This window comes from Bufo bufo, chromosome 4 (assembly GCF_905171765.1).
Source record: "Bufo bufo chromosome 4, aBufBuf1.1, whole genome shotgun sequence".
Classification (NCBI taxonomy): Eukaryota; Metazoa; Chordata; class Amphibia; order Anura; family Bufonidae; genus Bufo; species Bufo bufo.
In genome coordinates, this window is record NC_053392.1 from 74,067,965 (window position 1) to 74,088,359 (window position 20,395).

Here is a 20,395-nt window from a genome sequence, read left to right on the forward strand (position 1 = left end):
ACATACCCCCTGAACAGGCCCAATCAACCTCATGAGGTCAGCGGCTGCCAGCAAACCAAGAAGGAAGCACCAGAAACCCCTAAGAACAAAAAACAAGTGTTCCCATCACCTCAACCTATAGATTACATGTGCAAACAACAATGTGCAGTGGATGTCACCAAATATCTCATCCGCAAAGAAATGGTTAGCTCAGGCTTTATCCAATTTGATGACTGTCCTGAAAACTATTGGGCATGGAAATCTTCCTTTCTGAATGCCACTGAAGGTCTGAACTTATCACCAGCAGAAATGCTTAATTTAATGATAAAATGGCTTGGTACTGAGTCAGCAGAGCATGCTAAGAGGATGAGAAGAGCAAACCTGTTCAACCCTGGAGCAGGACTCAACATGACCTGGAAAAGACTAGAAGAAACGTATGGATCCCCAGAGGTAATAGAAGGAGCACTGTTGAAAAAACTTGAAGTCTTTCCCAAGGTGGGCTACAGAGACAACGTGCGGCTACAAGAACTAAGTGATCTTCTACTAGAGATAGAATATGCCAAAGAGGATGGCTACTTGCAAGGACTTTCGTATCTAGATACAGCTAGAGGCACTAATCCCATAGTAGAGAAACTACCCTCAAATCTGCAAGACAAGTGGATGTCTGTGGGAGGTAAATTCAAAGAAGATTATAGAGTCGCTTTTCCCCCTTTTTCTGTGTTTTCTAGGTTTGTCCGACAGCAAGCGAAAATCCGAAGTGATCCCAGTTTTGCCTTCGCCACCAGCGGCAATCAATCACACAGACCTGAGAGACCTCACAGACCTCACGGTAGGACCTATGTATCCACACACAAAACAGCTGTACCTTCAGAAGTCACTGACTACCAAAGCACACACAAGGTACACACCATAGAAAACCCTGATAGACATTGTCCAATACACAAAAAACCACATCGACTAAAGAAATGCAAAGGCTTTAGAAGCAAACCCATTGCGGAGCGGATGTCCTTCCTTAAACAAAACGGCATCTGTTTCAAGTGCTGCGGATCTACTTATCACATTGCCAAAGACTGCAAAATACCAGTAGAATGTACAGAATGTGGCAGTGAGAGACATATTGCAGCTTTACACCCTGACCCTGCTCCTGCCCCACTAGAGACTGTAGAACCCAGGAAAGATCAGGGCAGGGAGCCACAAGAGACCCCACTCTCCTCTGTAATGTCTAATTGCACAGAAATATGTGGACAAGGCAAGAGTGCACGATCATGCTCTAAAATCTGTTTAGTGACTGTGTATCCCACTGGCAAGAGAGAAAGGGCAGTGAAAATGTATGCAGTGTTAGATGAACAGAGCAACAGATCCCTTGCAAAGTCAGATTTCTTTGATATCTTTAACATTAAGGCAAGTGCAGTTCCATACACTCTAAGGACATGTGCAGGGACAATTAAAACCACAGGGAGAAGAGCTACTGACTTTACCATTGAATCCTTCAATAAGAAAGTGCAGTTCCCACTTCCTACCCTAATAGAGTGTGGCATGATACCTGACGACAAAACTGAGATTCCATCTCCAGAAGTGGCTCATCACCACCCTCACCTCCGCTCAATTGCTCACCTTATCCCAGTCGTTGAGCCAGATGTTTCTATCCTTCTACTTCTTGGAAGAGATATCCTGCAGGTACACAAGGTACGCCAGAAAATCAATGGACCTTATAACGCCCCCTATGCACAGAGACTGGACCTGGGGTGGGTCATTGTAGGAGAAGTTTGCCAGGGGACAGTGCACCAGCCTGACAACATTAGCACTTTGAAGACGTCTGTGTTAACAAATGGACGCACATCCCTTCTCAGTCCCTGTCACAACAACTTCATTGTCAAGGAAAGCTTTGGCAGGTCAACACAACACTGTGACTCTCCTACACTATATGGTAAAGAAGAAGTCAATTCCAACATTGAGATAGACAATCTAGGGATAACAGTATTTCAGAAAACTAAAGATGATGATAAACAGGCCCTCTCTACAGAGGATCAAAACCCTGCAGATTATGCTACTAGGCCTACTCAAGCAGCATGCCTTCAGAACTCTATATGGTTCTCAGGCCCATCTTTTCTGTACCAACCACACTGTGAGCAGATAGACACTGCTAATGTTTTTCCACTCATAGAGCCTGAAGCTGACCCTGAAATCAGATTTGAAATTACAAGCTTCAGCACCAGAGCTTCTGAAGCCACACTTCACTCACATTGCTTTGATAGATTTTCTTGCTGGAAGATATTAGTTAAGACCCTAGCCAGACTCATCCATGTCGCTAAAACCTTCCGGAGGGAAACCAGCAGCAATCAGGTCAGAAGGTGGGAAAGTTTCCATGAACAGGTCAATCTAGAAGAACTTGCTCAGGCAAAGTCCATTATAATCTCTTCTGTTCAAAACAAACATTTCCAGAAGGAAATTGACTGCATCAAAAAACAAAAGACATTCCCAAAACTAAGCCGTCTTAGGAAGCTTAGCCCCTTTTTAGACAAAAATGGGTTGTTGAGAGTAGGTGGACGTTTGTCTCTTGCAGAACTTTCAGAGGAAGAGAAACAGCCTGTCATTATACCTTATTATCACCACATTGCGACACTGCTTGTTAGGTACTATCATGAACAAGTATTTCACCAAGGGCGACACATCACAGAGGGTGCAATTAGATCCGCAGGTTTCTGGATTCTTGGTGGCAAACGCTTGGTATCAGCTGTCATACACAAATGTGTCATCTGTCGCAAGCTGCGAGGAAGGTTACAAAAGCAAAAGATGGCAGAGCTACCAGAGGACAGAGTAATTGCTCAACCATATACAAACTAAGAAGACAGGTTGGCATCAGCAGGAGCTGCTCAAACCCACATGCAGTTGTGCATATATATAGGGGAGCAAATCCTGCACTTGTGGCCCGTTGCTAATGGCAATCCCCAGCAAAATGCATACAATGGAGGATGCCCGCGGCGAACCACAAGTACCACAATAGACATCCTACACAAGGTAACAAGTGCGGATGTGATAATTAATATAACAATATAACAAAACAATAACAAACATAGGTGCACTCTGCAGTCTCACTAATTCTCAAACTGATTTTAAAATTGAGAGATTAGTCAACATGTCCTACGGTGTAGAACATGTCTTAAGCCCGGACACCACGACAAGGTTTCTCAAGTAGCCCGGGACCCTACACTCTCCTACCTGAGCCATATGGGCAATACCAGGAGCCAGTGGGCAAATTACAGGAGCATAGGGCCGACTCGCAAACAACTCACCAGTTACCTCCAGCATGTGGCCATGCTTGCAATGGGAGGAGGGAGGAGTCTGTGAGTCCCACTCAAGACTTGCTGATATAGCCCAGGCTTCACAGGTGCACCTAAATGTGACCTGTAGATGGAAAACAGGCACATTTAAATAGGAGTTTATACACCTCCAGGAATCTATATATACAAACTAAGAAGACAGGTTGGCATCAGCAGGAGCTGCTCAAACCCACATGCAGTTGTGCATATATATAGGGGAGCAAATCCTGCACTTGTGGCCCGTTGCTAATGGCAATCCCCAGCAAAATGCATACAATGGAGGATGCCCGCGGCGAACCACAAGTACCACAATAGACATCCTACACAAGGTAACAAGTGCGGATGTGATAATTAATATAACAATATAACAAAACAATAACAAACATAGGTGCACTCTGCAGTCTCACTAATTCTCAAACTGATTTTAAAATTGAGAGATTAGTCAACATGTCCTACTAATCTCTCAATTTTAAAATCAGTTTGAGAATTAGTGAGACTGCAGAGTGCACCTATGTTTGTTATTGTTTTGTTATATTGTTATATTAATTATCACATCCGCACTTGTTACCTTGTGTAGGATGTCTATTGTGGTACTTGTGGTTCGCCGCGGGCATCCTCCATTGTATGCATTTTGCTGGGGATTGCCATTAGCAACGGGCCACAAGTGCAGGATTTGCTCCCCTATATATATGCACAACTGCATGTGGGTTTGAGCAGCTCCTGCTGATGCCAACCTGTCTTCTTAGTTTGTATATATAGATTCCTGGAGGTGTATAAACTCCTATTTAAATGTGCCTGTTTTCCATCTACAGGTCACATTTAGGTGCACCTGTGAAGCCTGGGCTATATCAGCAAGTCTTGAGTGGGACTCACAGACTCCTCCCTCCTCCCATTGCAAGCATGGCCACATGCTGGAGGTAACTGGTGAGTTGTTTGCGAGTCGGCCCTATGCTCCTGTAATTTGCCCACTGGCTCCTGGTATTGCCCATATGGCTCAGGTAGGAGAGTGTAGGGTCCCGGGCTACTTGAGAAACCTTGTCGTGGTGTCCGGGCTTAAGACATGTTCTACACCGTAGGACATGTTGACTAATCTCTCAATTTTAAAATCAGTTTGAGAATTAGTGAGACTGCAGAGTGCACCTATGTTTGTTATTGTTTTGTTATATTGTTATATTAATTATCACATCCGCACTTGTTACCTTGTGTAGGATGTCTATTGTGGTACTTGTGGTTCGCCGCGGGCATCCTCCATTGTATGCATTTTGCTGGGGATTGCCATTAGCAACGGGCCACAAGTGCAGGATTTGCTCCCCTATATATATGCACAACTGCATGTGGGCTTGAGCAGCTCCTGCTGATGCCAACCTGTCTTCTTAGTTTGTATATATAGATTCCTGGAGGTGTATAAACTCCTATTTAAATGTGCCTGTTTTCCATCTACAGGTCACATTTAGGTGCACCTGTGAAGCCTGGGCTATATCAGCAAGTCTTGAGTGGGACTCACAGACTCCTCCCTCCTCCCATTGCAAGCATGGCCACATGCTGGAGGTAACTGGTGAGTTGTTTGCGAGTCGGCCCTATGCTCCTGTAATTTGCCCACTGGCTCCTGGTATTGCCCATATGGCTCAGGTAGGAGAGTGTAGGGTCCCGGGCTACTTGAGAAACCTTGTCGTGGTGTCCGGGCTTAAGACATGTTCTACACCGTAGGACATGTTGACTAATCTCTCAATTTTAAAATCAGTTTGAGAATTAGTGAGACTGCAGAGTGCACCTATGTTTGTTATTGTTTTGTTATATTGTTATATTAATTATCACATCCGCACTTGTTACCTTGTGTAGGATGTCTATTGTGGTACTTGTGGTTCGCCGCGGGCATCCTCCATTGTATGCATTTTGCTGGGGATTGCCATTAGCAACGGGCCACAAGTGCAGGATTTGCTCCCCTATATATATGCACAACTGCATGTGGGTTTGAGCAGCTCCTGCTGATGCCAACCTGTCTTCTTAGTTTGTATATATAGATTCCTGGAGGTGTATAAACTCCTATTTAAATGTGCCTGTTTTCCATCTACAGGTCACATTTAGGTGCACCTGTGAAGCCTGGGCTATATCAGCAAGTCTTGAGTGGGACTCACAGACTCCTCCCTCCTCCCATTGCAAGCATGGCCACATGCTGGAGGTAACTGGTGAGTTGTTTGCGAGTCGGCCCTATGCTCCTGTAATTTGCCCACTGGCTCCTGGTATTGCCCATATGGCTCAGGTAGGAGAGTGTAGGGTCCCGGGCTACTTGAGAAACCTTGTCGTGGTGTCCGGGCTTAAGACATGTTCTACACCGTAGGACATGTTGACTAATCTCTCAATTTTAAAATCAGTTTGAGAATTAGTGAGACTGCAGAGTGCACCTATGTTTGTTATTGTTTTGTTAATTGCTCAACCACCTTTCACCAATGTGGGCTTAGATGTATTTGGTCCGTGGTCTGTTTTAACTCGCCGCACTAGAGGAGGCAGCGCAGACAGTAAACGATGGGCAGTCCTTTTCACTTGTTTGTCCACCCGAGCTGTTCACATAGAGCTACTTGAAACCATGTCAACATCAAGCTTTATTAATGCCTTAAGGCGATTCTTCTCAATTCGTGGCCCAGCAAAACTGCTCCGTTCTGACAGAGGAACAAACTTTGTAGGAGCCTGCAAGGAACTTAACATTTGTGCCAGCGAATTACAAATGCAAGACTTTCTCCAAGACAGAGGATGTACATGGGTCTTTAATCCTCCACACTCTTCACACATGGGTGGCGTCTGGGAGAGACTTATAGGTATTGCCAGGCGAATCTTGGACGCTATGTTGCTACAAACTAAGGGCTCATTCAGACGGCCATATGATGTCCGCAAAAATACTGAATGCTATCCGTTTTTTTGCGGATCCGCAAAAAAAATGAAACATGTCCTATACTTGTCCGTGAAAATCAGGACATGGCCCCATTGAAGTCTATGGGTCCGCAAAAATACTGAATGCTATCCGTTTTTTTGCAGATCCGTTTTTTTTGCGGATCCGCAAAAAAACGGATAGCATTCAGTATTTTTGCGGACAGCATATGGCCGTCTGAATGAGCCCTAAAACTGCTCACTTGACCCATGAGACTTTAAGCACCTTTATGGCAGAGGTTACAGCTATTATGAATGCCAGGCCTATAGTTCCTGTGTCCTCAGATCCAGATACACCTATGGTCCTTACCCCAGCAATGTTGTTGACTCAAAAGGTGAACTCTTTGTCTGCTCCATCCGGAACCATAAGTACAACACAAGTTCATGCGAAACAATGGAAGCAAGTACAATGTTTGGCAGACACCTTTTGGAAAAGATGGAAGAGGGAGTATCTGTCCAATCTGCAACGCCGTAGGAAATGGACTGAGGATCGCCCAAATGTAAAAGTGGGTGGTGATGTTCTGTTGAAAGACAGCCAAGAGAGCAGGAACGAGTGGCCTGTAGGACTTATTGTCAATGCTCTACCAAGCAGGGATGGCAAGGTTAGGAAGGTGGAGGTCAAGATTGCAAAGAATGGGACTTCCAAAATCTATCTTAGACCTATAACTGACATTATAGTTTTAGTTTCCGATTAGCTAGGATTCCATTTCCTGTTTATATGTTTTTCCTGCATAGCAGTATTTATTTAGGTAGTGACATAATAATTATGCCAGACAGGGAGTGTTCTGCTCATTTTGTGCATAATAAATGGATGTAATGTACTGTAAAGATTATACTGAAATGTTATGTTTGACGTTGCTGCCATCTAGTGGTCAAAGTTAGTTTCTACTTCGCCAGAACTTTACAGGAAGTGTATTGTCAGAGGCAGTAACCTTTAACCTGGAACTGTATTTCCTCCATGTCATCACTGCTCTTGGATGTGGCAGGCTGCATGCAGAGGAGCTCTTGATCTATTCCTGGACTAATGATGGAATTGTCTGTGAGTACTCTCACTGATGGAGTGAGGCTGTTGTATTATATGTAATGTACTGACACATATGTTTTGTTTATGTTTATATTGTAGTTTTACAAAGTTATTCAGAAAAGAGAATACATACAGATCTGATGTCTCACGTTTCTTGACTTCTGAATTATTGTTAAGCTGTCTGACTAGTGTTATACAACAGTTCAATAACGCGAAGCAGAACAGAAAGTGTGGTACAAAAAGCTGGCCGTACACCTGGTACAGATGCCAATGTGCAATGCGTACGTACTATTTCAATCTGCTGGCCACACAGTAACTTTCTTTGAGTTCCAAGAGGTGGTTGTCAAGGCCCTAATTTTTCAAAGCCAGGGCGGGGAGGGTCCCAGTACTTCAGGAAGTCATGGTGCCCATGTTGTACCAGGGCAACATTTTCCAGGTCAAGTCCCCTAGACAGCAAGGAAGGGAAGGACACAAAAAAGATGCAGGGTGTGTTCCAAAAGGGGCATAAGGAAAGACACCATTTACCACTGAAAATCCTGGCCTGTGCATGCAGGAGTGTTTTAAAATATACCACTCATCCATGGAGTATTAATTTAATTTCATCCATGATGTACCCTGTAGTTTTACCACCGTATATATCTCTGATTTAGTCCGCATAGCTTACAGATCCACTTTTCACCAACCACAAAGTGCCCTTTCCACCCCTTTAAATGTTCGTACGGGGGTTCACTTTCCAAAACTTTCTGGGGTTTTAATTTCTGGGGACCTCAGGAATTTTTTTAAGCTGCTGAAACTCATCAGGGGCCGCTCCTGCTTCTGAGAATTAAATGTCACAGCTGTTGTGGTGCGCCACTGCCCTCTTGTGTTTTTTTTTGGTACTGACTGAGCAGTTTGTTTAGAGAATGCAGCTGCCACATGCTGCAAGCCGGAATCCCTAGCCTGTGCAGAGGTGGGCAAAACCTCTGAAGGGGTTCTGGAAGTTCAACCAGGTGAGACTGTGGGAGCTTCCATGGTAGAACATAGAGTTGCACCCTGGGATTAAAAGTTAGGACCGAGTTATTAATCTGGCCCACCCGTAGTGTTGGGGGTGTGGCCAGGTCAGGGATGAGGGGCTCTGGCTCAGGTTGTGCCCGTTCCCTGAAACGCAATTGTCCATCCGGGGTCTCTTGTAAGCACCGGACTCTCCCAGCAGAGCCTGGGTCTTTCTGCCAGGTCTCTGGCGTAGAAGCAGGGGTTAATAACTTGGCCAAAAGGGTCACTCCTGTGGCAAAGGGGCCTTGTATGGACCGTATCTGGGTATATTCTACCTGATCCCCGACATTGTGGCGGGCCTGCGGCAGATAGTTCCGCTTGACAGAGCGGCGGCCCACGAATAATGCGACTCCTGAATAATTGTCCTGCAGGAAGCCCACTCCCCTCTCCACGGAAAACCAGAGCACCGTTTCGGTGCACTGGGCGAGTTTAGGATCGCCAGGCTGGAGGTCGTGCAGGTCTTGCTTCACCCATTCCTCCACTGCCTTTTTATATTCCCACTGACTTTGGGCATGGCTAGTGATTTCGAGGGGGACTTCGGGGTTCAGATGACTCAGTTTGGGTTCAGTCCTGCTGGGCGGTGGAATGGAAACCCCTGCAGCCTCCGCCGCTCCAGGCGGCGTGCAAAGCGGGGCCTCTCTGGGCCTAGTAGGTAAGTCGGGTACCACCGGGCGCGGTGCAGGGGCAGCTACGGGTTGGACTGGGGTCTCAGGAAGCGGGACTGCTACTACCTGATGTCGCGGCTGGTTCCGGTGCCTCCTGCGGGTCATCTTTGGTGGGCGCGGCTGTCTTCGGAACGGCAGTTAACTCCTCCGAGGATGCAGCTGGTTCCTGGGCCGGGACGTCGGTCGTTGCCGATGACGACAGAGTGCTTGACAGTGATTTCTCTGGGACTTGTGTGGTCTTGTCAACAGCTTCCGCAGTAGCAGGCTTGAGCGTGGCGGCCATCTTGGAGGACGTCTGGTCTGTGAGTTCAGCCGTCGCGGAGGGATCCACAGCCTCCGGGATCTGGACTGCTGTATGGATGTCATCTTCCGCGGGAGTAGGCTTAACAAACGGCGGCCATTTTTACATCAGTAGAGGCGGCCGTCTCGCCACTGGACGAGGAATCCACTGCCTCCATGGGCAATCCGAAGGTACTGGGGCCGTCTCTCCTTACGAGTCGGGAGACCCGGATCTCTGGTGGGTGAGTCTCGTAGACAGGTTCTCCTTGCACAGACATCTGATCTCACTTGGGCTTTGGGAGCGCCATCTTCCTCTGCTCCTCAGTCAGGCTGAATGCAGAAAGTGAGGGTGGAGCCCATGGGGAGGAGACTTCACTCCCCTGGCTCACATTGCAAAGTTCTTGGTGGGCAGGCTTGAGTTTTCCTGCTTCTAGAAGGGCGTAGTCATCGTTTTCGTGCTCCTGAGAGGGCGTTCCTATGTTTTCCCGCTTCCAAAGGGCATGAAGAAGCGGCACCATTACAAAAATATGGTAAATTAACCCCTGGACTGCTGGTGCGCGCAGTTTAGCGCTGTCTGGCACCGCAATAGTCAATTTTCAGGGTTTTTGCAGAGTTCCTAGGCCTTGTAGCAATGATAGGCACACAATTCGATCCTATGTAGCAGTCTTAGGCACACAATACGATCCTGTTCGTGACCCCACTTTTGCAGTGACCAGGAATGGGTACGCTGACGCCACTTATGCAGTGGCTGGGTCAGGTGGATTATAGTCTGTATTTGTTGTGACGCAATTGCAGCGTGCGCAGGGTACTATCCCAGGGCCCTTCCAAGGTGTTATAACACACGTCCCAGATTAGGAATGCCAGAGTGGTGTAATGGTCTATAATGTCTCTGTAGGGTAGTGATAATTGTGTCAACGGTGTCTCCTACCTGGGTACGGCTGGAATCCTGGCTCGCTTGCAATAAATTTGAGTGTAGTGATAGTAGGAGTAATAGAGTAATTTTGCAGAAGAAATGATGTCCAGACCTTTAGATGAAGTTCAAACGTTGCTTTACTTGAAATAAATTTCATCCAAGCAGTATACAGCTTTGGTCTCTTGGTCCCAGCAGGTTTTGGCAAGTATTGGCACGAATAAATACTTCTGCTTTAAATTTGGAGCTTGCAGGATAAGTCGTCGGTAGCTCTTTAATTGTGACAGGAATTAATCTTCTGCGCTTTTCTGTAACTTTTACCTCCCAATCTTCCCATTCCCAACCCAATAAAGACACACTCAGCAAGTGGATTCTATTGGCCACAGCAGCCATTTTATTAATAATGTAAATACCATAAATAATAATAATAAATAATAACTAACTCAAGAACCTTACCAAGAACCCAGAAAAATGACAGCATGGGGAGGGTCCTTGGAGCCCCATAAAAAATTGACGGATAACTGCCCCGACCTCAGTTAAATTACCTCTAGCTGATAAATGCCAGCTCAGAAGCAGAAACCGGTAACCAAGGGCAACAACCGTGGGCAGATACCCACCATATCACACCCCGAATCCAATACCTGGGGAGTCCAGAGCCCCCTTTGGCTCCCTCCCCACCACGCCAGAGCCACCATAACCAGCAATTCCAAGGACCCACCACCGCCCATGACACAAGAAGGTGAAACCTCACCTCCTTGTGTCCCGCCACACCCGCAACGCCAATTCAATTCCGTCTTGCAAACCTGTACACCATAAGTCAATCCCCACTGCATTCAGGTGTATCCCATCCCTTCTCCAGAATGCCCCCTCTCCTGACTCCAGCTCCCTATGTCGAACCACAATACCCCTATTCCTCTCTAAAAACCTACCCACTGCCTTATTAAACTTTATCCTTGCTTTGTTCAGCCTTTCCACAGACCTTGCGTCCCTCCATTGCTTACACGGCACCATGTCTGACCAAACCATCACCATTCGCAGAAACTGTGCCCACAATCGTAGCAAGTCAAACTTGATGTCCTTTGTAAGCTCCCGGAAGGGCCGCGCCCCCCAAATCGTTCCCCCCCCCCCCTACATGCAACACCAAAACTCCCGGGGGCATATCTTACCTTGCAAACTTGTGAAACTCAGTAAGAAAACGACTCCACAGCATTCCTCTCATCCCCAACCAGCGGATCAACGCCACCTCCCTTGAAAAACCCAACTGTCTTCCATCTGGCCTGACCACTGCTCGCATCGCTCCCCAGAACACGTAAGAGTGCCCCATAATCCACACCAGACAAGGCGAACAACTTGCAGGGAAAACAAAGCATAAAACATCAGAAAAAAAACAACCCCCGCCAAGCCCCAAACCTCGCCAAAACTTCTCCCTAATTATAACCACGCAGGTCTAACATATGACTGGAACCGAATGGACTCCCATCTGCCAATTCGACGAATAATTATTATTATTTTTTAAATATAATCTTTATTAAGATTTTTCATAAAAAAATGAATGTATTTGTACATGTATATAGCAAGACATTTTTGCATCAGAAACAGAAAGGCTCAGACATGGGATATAATCACCCTACTGAGCCAAATAGTACAGTGCATATAAAGAGCTCATTTGCATTTTTTCCCTCCCAGAATTCCAGACGAGCATGTACGGCCTATAAGTCTCCTCACACTGATTAAGGTGCTCTCTCCCTAAGGAGAGTTAGTTCCCCCCTTGCTCGGACACAGGCCTCCTACCCAGTTAAGCCAGTACTCTCTGCTCTGCACTGATGAGGGGCAATCACCCCGAAACAGCTGTCTGCAGATGAGGTGCTGGCTTTTTTAATATCCAAGTCATGTCTCAAGGCTTATTTTAAGAGCTGAACATTGACTTATAGGATAGCTGCCTTACATCTGGTGGCATCAGAGGCAAAGCTTGTTAAGAGCTCATTTGCATTTCTTCCCAGTGCATATAAAGTCATGAAATTAACAGTGTATTACCCCCACCCCCAACACATAGATGCTTCTTCACCCACATCAAGTATTTGTTTCGTACAGTTTCTTTTTTCCCTTTTAATCAACCTGAAGTCTCCCCAAATTCCCTGCCACTTTTTGCTTTAGGTACCACTCGGAGGATGTAAAGGGCTCCATAAGAGCTTTCATTTCTGTATCAGAGTATACTACTTCTATAAAGCTTTTCCATCTTGTGAAAAAGAGTTTAATAAATCTCCCTTTATTTTGTTCTGCCTCAACTCTTTCCATGTCAAAATATCTTTTAATATGCTGGTATACTTCAGTTGCTGTCGGGACCCGAGGACTGAGCCATACTTTGAACAGGCAACGCTTGGTTGCCAGAATAATGATGTGGATTAATGGGGGGAAATATTTACCATCTGAGGGGTCATGGAAAAGAATAAGGTCAGGTGTTAACGGTATGGATATTTTTAGATGGGTTCTGATGTAACATTTGATCAATTTCCAGAACTCCTTCGTTTTCGGGCAAGACCACTCCCCATGGGACAAATCCGAGCCCTTAAGGTTACATTTTGGACATCCTGTTAACCGAGATTGATCCTGGTTATGTGAAGAGTATTGAAACCCGTATATATGGCCTTATGTAACATTCGGAAGTGCGTTTATCTCCATATTTCATTAGAGACCAATTTGCATATCTTGTTCCACCCCCGTCAATGTGAGGGAACTATTTCTTCCAGTGAAAAACACACCTTCTCCGCTACAGTTTTCTGTTTGATGTCTCTGAGATCTACGTATAGCTCTGATAGGGATTTTTTCCTCTGACCCGAACCCAACACACAATCTAGATGATTGAGGACAAAGACCTCTCTCGGATCATGTATTCTACCCCCTATGAACTTCCTAACTTGGAGGTAAGCTAACCAGTGTTGAGTCTGACCCAGGTTGAATGTCTCCTGAAGCTCCTCAAAACAGTAAAAGCGATTGCACTGTTTGTTCCACAAGTGTCCTACCATTTTTATGTTTTTTTCCCTCCACTTTACAAAATCTTGTGAGTCTATCCCCACTGGGAATTCCGGATGGCCCCAAATTGGCATATATATAGAAAATCGAAAAGGAAGGTTATGTAAATTGCACACTGCCTTCCATATGGCTAGTGTATCCCTTACCAGAAGACTCTGTTTTATTAGGGGGGTATCGCTGAGAGTTTGGTATGTAGCAACGCCCCTAGTGACCAAGGCCGTACCAGGTGGGTCTCTAATTATGTATTGGTGAAAAACCTGGTATTGAAGATCCAATCAATACAGTGTCTTGTTAGACTGGCTAGGTTATAGAGCCGTAAATGTGGAAACGAAAGCCCCCCTTTGTGTTTTGGTAGCTGCAATTTAGACAATGCTATCCTGGGGCGTCTCCCGGCCCATAAAAAGGATCGGAATGCTGTTTCTAATGTGGTTAAATCAGAATGTTTGAGAAGGAGGGGGATGTTCTGCATAGGGTACAAGAGCTTCGGGATACTTATCATTTTCAGGAGCTGACGCCTCCCTCCTAGCGATAAGGGAAGATTCATCCACCTTTCTATGTCTGCAAGTATCTTTTTAAACAGTGGGGGATAGTTCAAAGTGATACAATGACTCAGGGCGTCTCCCAATATATATACCTAGATATTTGATAGATTTTTTAGCTATCTGGATGGGGACATATAGCTTTTTACCCTTAGGGCTGTTGTTAAGGAACAGAAGCTCCGATTTGCCAGGATTAACCCTGAACCCAGATACCCTGCCGAAATCCCCCAACAGCTGAAACACCCGATCTAGGTCCCTGTGTGGGTGTTCTAGGAACAATAATAAATCGTCTGCAAAAAGGGCATGTTTAATACATAAGTCCCCTATTTTGACTCCTGCGATATCTGTTCTTAGTAGTAATTGATGGGATAGAGGTTCTATTGCGATATTAAATAGTAGGGGAGATAGCGGGCATCCTTATCTGGTGCCCTTGTATAGGTTGAAAGGGGCAGACAAGTATCCAGGTGTGTGTACAGTCGTGGCCAAAAGTTTTGAGAATGACACAAATATTAGTTTTCACAAAGTTTACTGCTAAACTGCTTTTAGATCTTTGTTTCAGTTGTTTCTGTGATGTAGTGAAATATAATTACACGCACTTCATACGTTTCAAAGGCTTTTATCGACAATTACATGACATTTATGCAAAGAGTCAGTATTTGCAGTGTTGGCCCTTCTTTTTCAGGACCTCTGCAATTTGACTGGGCATGCTCTCAATTAACTTCTGGGCCAATTCCTGACTGATAGCAACCCATTCTTTCAGAATCACTTCTTGGAGTTTGTCAGAATTAGTGGGTTTTTGTTTGTCCACCCGCCTCCTTGAGGATTGACCACAAGTTCTCAATGGGATTAAGATCTGGGGAGTTTCCAGGCCATGGACCCAAAATGTCAACGTTTTGGTCCCCGAGCCACTTAGTTATCACTTTTTTCCTTATGGCACGGTGCTCCATTGTGCTGGAAAATGCATTGTTCTTCACCAAACTGTTGTTGGAAGAAGTTGCTGTTGGAGGGTGTTTTGGTACCATTCTTTATTCATGGCTGTGTTTTTGGGCAGAATTGTGAGTGAGCCCACTCCCTTGGATGAGAAGCAACCCCACACATGAATGGTCTCAGGATGCTTTACTGTTGGCATGACACAGGACTGATGGTAGCACTCACCTTTTCTTCTCCGGACAAGCCTTTTTCCAGATGCCCCAAACAATCGGAAAGAGGCTTCATCGGAGAATATGACTTTGCCCCAGTCCTCAGCAGTCCATTCACCATACTTTCTGCAGAAGATCAATCTGTCCCTGATGTTTTTTTTGGAGAGAAGTGGCTTCTTTGCTGGCCTTCTTGACACCAGGCCATCTTCCAAAAGTCTTCGCCTCACTGTGCGTGCAGATGCGCTCACACCTGCCTGCTGCCATTCCTGAGCAAGCTCTGCACTGGTGGCACTCCGATCCCGCAGCTGAATCCTCTTTAGGAGACGATCCTGGCGCTTGCTGGACTTTCTTGGACGCCCTGAAGCCTTCTTAACAAGAATTGAACCTCTTTCCTTGAAGTTCTTGATGATCTTATAAATTGTTGATTGAGGTGCAATCTTAGTAGCCACTATCCTTGCCTGTGAAGCCATTTTTATGCAACGCAATGATGGCTGCATGTGCTTCTTTGCAGGTCACCATGGTTAACAATGGAAGAACAATGATTTCAAGCATCACCCTCCTTTTAACATGTCAAGTCTGCCATTTTAACCCAATCAGCCTGACATAATGATCTCCAGCCTTGTGCTCGTCAACATTCTCACCTGAGTTAACAAGACGATTACTGAAATGATCTCAGCAGGTCCTTTAACCACCTCAGCCCCCAGTGCTTAAACACCCTGAAAGACCAGGCCACTTTTTACACTTCTGACCTACACTACTTTCACCGTTTATTGCTCGGTCATGCAACTTACCACCCAAATGAATTTTACCTCCTTTTCTTCTCACTAATAGAGCTTTCATTTGGTGGTATTTCTTTGCTGCTGACATTTTTTGTTATTAATCGAAATTTAACGATTTTTTTGCAAAAAAATGACATTTTTCACTTTCAGGTGTAAAATTTTGCAAAAAAAAACGACATCCATATAGAAATTTTGCTCTAAATTTATAGTTCTACATGTCTTTGATAAAAAAAAAAATGTTTGGGTAAAAAAAAAATGGTTTGGGTAAAAGTTATAGCGTTTACAAACTATGGTACAAAAATGTGAATTTCCGCTTTTTGAAGCAGCTCTGACTTTCTGAGCACCTGTCATGTTTCCTGAGGTTCTACAATGCCCAGACAGTACAAACACCCCACAAATGACCCCATTTCTGAAAGTAGACACCCTAAGGTATTCACTGATGGGCATAGTGAGTTCATAGAACTTTTTATTTTTTGTCACAAGTTAGCGGAAAATGATGATTTTTTTTTTTTTTTTTTCTTACAAAGTCTCATATTCCACTAACTTGTGACAAAAAATAAAAAGTTCTATGAACTCACTATGCCCATCAGCGAATACCTTGGGGTCTCTTCTTTCCAAAATGGGGTCACTTGTGGGGTAGTTATACTGCCCTGGCATTCTAGGGGCCCAAATGTGTGGTAAGGAGTTTGAAATCAAATTCAGTAAAAAATGACCTGTGAAATCCGAAAGGTGCTCTTTGGAATGTGGGCCCCTTTGCCCACCTAGGCTGCAAAAAAGTGTCACACATCTGGTATCTCCGTACTCAGGAGAAGTTGAGGAATGTGTTTTGGGGTGTCTTTTTACATATACCCATGCTGGGTGAGAGAAATATCTTGGTCAAATGCCAACTTTGTATAAAAAAATGGGAAAAGTTGTCTTTTGCCAAGATATTTCTCTCACCCAGCATGGGTATATATAAAATGACACCCCAAAACACATTCCCCACCTTCTCCTGAGTACGGAGATACCAGATGTGTGACACTTTTTTGCAGCCTAGGTGGGCAAAGGGGCCCATATTCCAAAGAGCACCTTTCGGATTTCACAGGTCAATTTTTACAGAATTTGATTTCAAACTCCTTACCACACATTTGGGCCCCTAGAATGCCAGGGCAGTATAACTACCCCACAAGTGACCCCATTTTGGAAAGAAGAGACCCCAAGGTATTCGCTGATGGGCATAGTGAGTTCATGGAAGTTTTTATTTTTTTTCACAAGTTAGTGGAATATGAGACTTTGTATGAAAAAAAAAAAAAAAATCATCATTTTCCACTAACTTGTGACAAAAAATAAAAAATTCTAGGAACTCGCCATGCCCCTCACGGAATACCTTGGGGTGTCTTCTTTCCAAAATGGGGTCACTTGTGGGGTAGTTATACTGCCCTGGCATTCTAGGGGCCCAAATGTGTGGTAAGGAGTTTGAAATCAAATTCTGTAAAAATTGACCTGTGAAATCCGAAAGGTGCTCTTTGGAATATGGGCCCCTTTGCCCACCTAGGCTGCAAAAAAGTGTCACACATCTGGTATCTCCGTACTCAGGAGAAGGTGGGGAATGTGTTTTGGGGTGTCATTTTATATATACCCATGCTGGGTGAGAGAAATATCTTGGCAAAAGACAACTTTTCCCATTTTTTTATACAAAGTTGGCATTTGACCAAGATATTTATCTCACCCAGCATGGGTATATGTAAAAAGACACCCCAAAACACATTCCTCAACTTCTCCTGAGTACGGAGATACCAGATGTGTGACACTTTTTTGCAGCCTAGGTGGGCAAAGGGGCCCACATTCCAAAGAGCACCTTTCGGATTTCACAGGTCATTTTTTACAGAATTTGATTTCAAACTCCTTACCACACATTTGGGCCCCTAGAATGCCAGGGCAGTATAACTACCCCACAAGTGACCCCATTTTGGAAAGAAGAGACCCCAAGGTATTCGCTGATGGGCATAGTGAGTTCATGGAAGTTTTTATTTTTTGTCACAAGTTAGTGGAATATGAGACTTTGTATGAAAAAAAAAAAAAAAAAAAATCATCATTTTCCACTAACTTGTGACTAAAAATTAAAAATTCTAGGAACTTGCCATGCCCCTCACGGAATACCTTGGGGTGTCTTCTTTCCAAAATGGGGTCACTTGTGGGGTAGTTATACTGCCCTGGCATTTTACAGGGGCCCTAATGTGTGGTAAGTAGGTAAATGACCTGTGAAATCCGAAAGGTGCTCTTTGGAATGTGGGCCCCTTTGCCCACCTAGGCTGCAAAAAAGTGTCACACATCTGGTATCTCCGTACTCAGGAGAAGGTGGGGAATGTGTTTTGGGGTGTCATTTTACATATACCCATGCTGGGTGAGAGAAATATCTTGGCAAAGACAACTTTTCCCATTTTTTTTATACAAAGTTTGCATTTGACCAAGATATTTATCTCACCCAGCATGGGTATATGTAAAAAGACACCCCAAAACACATTCCTCAACTTCTCCTGAGTACGGAGATACCAGATGTGTGACACTTTTTTGCAGCCTAGGTGGGCAAAGGGGCCCAAATTCCTTTTAGCAGGGCATTTTTAGACATTTGGATACCAGACTTCTTCTCACGCTTTGGGGCCCCTAAAATGCCAGGGCAGTATAAATACCCCACATGTGACCCCATTTTGGAAAGAAGACACCCCAAGGTATTCAATGAGGGGCATGGCGAGTTCATTGAAAAAAAAAATTTTTGGCACAAGTTAGCGGAAATTGATTTTTTGATTTTGTTCTCACAAAGTCTCCCTTTCCGCTAACTTGGGACAAAAATTTCAATCTTTCATGGACTCAATATGCCCCTCAGCGAATACCTTGGGGTGTCTTCTTTCCAAAATGGTGTTATTTGTGGGGTGTTTGTACTGCCCTGGCATTTGAGGGTCTCCGCAATCATTACATGTATGCCCAGCATTAGGAGTTTCTGCTATTCTCCTTATATTGAGCATACGGGTAATGAGATTTTTTTTTTCCGTTCAGCCTCTGGGCTGAAAGAAAAAAATGAACGGCACAGATTTCTTCATTCGCATCGATCAATGTGGATGAAAAAATCTCTGCCAAAAAAAGAAAAAAGGAGGGGAAAGGCGTCTGCCAGGACATAGGAGCTCCGCCCAACATCCATACCCACTTCAGCTCGTATGCCCTGGCAAACCAGATTTCTCCATTCACATCAATCGATGTGGATGAATAAATCATTGCCGGGATTTTTTTTTTTATATATACAAAGTGTTTGCCAAAGTATATGAACACCGCCACCTCCTCAGCTCATATGCCTTGGCAAACATATCTTTTACTGCAGAGGAGAAATCTCGTCTTGCAGCGCCGCATACACCGACTTGCGTGTAATCTGACAGCAGCGCAATGCTTCTGTCCGAATGCACATCAGTGCTGCAGCTGGTCGATCGGATGGTCCACCTGGAAGGTAAAAAAAACAAAACAAAAAAGAAAAAACCAGGCCGCAAAGCAATAACTTTATTAACTTTAGAACAGAACATATTAACTTTTTTAAACTTTTTTAACTTTTTTACTTACCGTTAATTTTTTTTTTGTTTTGTTTTTTTTTACCTTTATAGAACAAACCTCTCCTTCCCCATGGGACAATGTGCAAAGCGCAAATCGCCCAAAGATGTGGCGAAGTACGTTATGCACTTTATCCCAGGTGAAAGGAGAGGTTTGCAGCAGCTGTGAGAGAAAGGGCCCTAATAGCCCTGTGTGCCTGTCCTGGTGAGATGTGATCCCTATGCTAGGTGTACCTGTGTGTGGTACTTCCGGAAACACTCTCCTAAGCATAGGGCAGGGTGGTCCGGACAGTCAGGACAGAAATAGCGGGTGTCACGCCTTATTCCACTCCTGCTACAGACACGACATTTTTTTCGGGGTGGCGGTTGGGTTGAGGTACCAGCAACGACACTGGGGAAATGTCGCTCGTGTAGACGGCTAACTACACTGGTGGATGGGGCCACGGAACCTCCTGGGTAAAGGAGGTTCTCGATGATCTCTTCCTGGAATTTGAGGAAGGATCGTGTTCTCCAGCCTTACTGTAGAGAACAAAACTATTGTAGAGCGCCAATTGAATTAAATATACAGACACCTTCTTATACAGCGTCTGGTTCTGCGGGAAACTAAATAGGGAGCCAACATCTGGTCATTGAAGTCCACCCCTCCCATGAGCGCATTATAGTCGTGGACTGAGAGGGGCTTTTCAATGACACGGGTTGCCCTTTGAATTTGTATTGTCGTGTCTGCGTGAATGGAGGAGAGCATGTAAACGTCACGCTTGTCTCTCCATTTCACCGCGAGCAGTTCTTCGTTACACAAGGCAGCCCTCTCCCCCCTTGCAAGACGGTGGTTACAAGCCGTTGGGGGAAGCCCACGCGACTAGTTCGCGCGGTGCCACAGGCGCAAATCCGTTCTAGAAACAAATGCCTAAAGAGGGCCACACTTGTGTAAAAATTGTCCACATAAAGATGGTACCCCTTGCCGAATAAGGGTGACACCAAGTCCCAGACTGTCTTCCCACTGCTCCCAGGTAGTCAGGGCAACCGACCGGCTCCAGGGTCTGATCTTTTCCCTCATAGATCCGAAATTTGTGGTATAGCCTGTGGCCCTTTCACAGAGCTTATACAATTTGACCCCATACCGGGCACGCTTGCTTGGGATGTACTGTTTGAAGCCAAGGCGCCCGGTAAAATGTATTAGGGACTCGTCTACGCAGATGTTTTGC